General features: G+C 45.7%; 1 pseudogene; it reads left to right on the top strand.

Annotated features, from left to right (window-relative positions):
- Nucleotides 1-213: 213 nt before the first annotated feature.
- Nucleotides 214-351, top strand: LOC134371264 (small nucleolar RNA U3; annotated as a pseudogene).
- Nucleotides 352-1524: the final 1173 nt, after the last annotated feature.

Consider the following 1524-nt stretch of genomic DNA (forward strand, 5'->3'; position numbering starts at 1 on the left):
GAAGACTTCAATTCCTTTTTGTATCTGTGCCTAATAAGGAAATAGACATTCATGAAAAAATGAGATTTTTTTTTAAAATGAAGATGTTTGCAGTATTCTGAAATAAAGTTAGGTATGTTTCTTTACCAAGTACACACTTTTAAGTTCCATGTAAAAGTTTTTTTATTGGTGCATAGGATGTGGACACTTTTAAACTCCTAACTAGAACTTCCAAAGACTATACTTTCAGGGATCACTTCTATAGTTTGTTACTAGAACTTCCAGTCCTTGTTGACTATAATTACTCTGTTAACTGATTGAAGATCACTGAAGAAGGTAGAAATAAAATAAAATTTGGTTAGTCTGCGGAGTTTCCTCTCCTCTATTCAGAATCTCATAGCAGACCACCTTTCTTCTCCAGGCACCGAGTCTATTCTTCTTTGTTCATTTTCTTCCTCTGAAAAAGGACTAGCATACTTTGTATGCCAATCTGCCTGTTTCTATTCCTATCATACGTTGTGCCACTTATTTATACTCATTACTTTTTTTAATATCCTTTCTAACTTTATTTTAAGTCTTTTTTTCAAACAAATAGATGTGTATTAAATGCCCATAGGTGAAAGGTTTTTTGCTAAGTTGTCCCGCGCAACCGTCTCGCCAGCAAGAACGACGCGGCACACACAGGATCCTTCTGCAGTAAAGCTTTAATGCATCTTGAGAGGCAGAGCACAAGCTTATCGGGGCGGAGACCCCAAGTACAGAAACCCGTTCCCTTTTATAGAAAACTGTCCCTCGCCTAGGACGTGTCCCTCTCTGACTGGTGGTCGTGCATCAGCCCAGATGACGCCACGGGAGAGGCAGAGACTGGAGGTCGGGGAATTTCCCAGCACATGCGCTCTAGACTTGTTTTTGCCGATTGTCAGTGTCGGCCGGCGCCATCTTGTAATGGCGATTACGGTGTAACGTGGGCAGCTCCCCACATCTCCCCCTTTCTTATTACATTAAGAGGCTGGAGCAAGCTCATTGGCCACAACATGTCTAGCCAGTAGTCCTGTCTTAGGTCGACCCACCTCAGGCTGTGACCTTACCCGTCAAAGGTTAACCCTATCGCCACCAGGCACCATGTCTTAGGTCGGCACACGTCTGGGGGGAAGTTGCCCGTCTCTGGACCTACTGGAACGGACTCTGAATTGTGAGTTGTGGGCCAGCACGAGCCAGGGCGAACCCCACTGACCAGTTTTCAGGGAGGCCAGCCGAAAAGAAGGGGGACTAGTCTTTGAGCATAGATAGCCAAATATCGGGATTGGCTCCTTGCTCCAGAGCCACAAGTGCTTGGGCAATGACCACCTTGTCTCTTTGTGTTTGGGCTTTCAGCCTACAGACCAGCCAAAGAAGGAACACTAGTCCACAGCAGAGGGCCGCTCCAAACAACCCCACCCCCACCCATTCCTTGAAATGTGACATAGCAGTTGTGATCCAGGAGGACAATCCAGCTGCAAAAGAGGCATCCACTCTTGTCGAATTCACAGCCACGATGGCAGAGTG

Source organism: Cynocephalus volans, chromosome 2, assembly GCF_027409185.1.
Source record: "Cynocephalus volans isolate mCynVol1 chromosome 2, mCynVol1.pri, whole genome shotgun sequence".
NCBI lineage: Eukaryota > Metazoa > Chordata > Mammalia > Dermoptera > Cynocephalidae > Cynocephalus > Cynocephalus volans.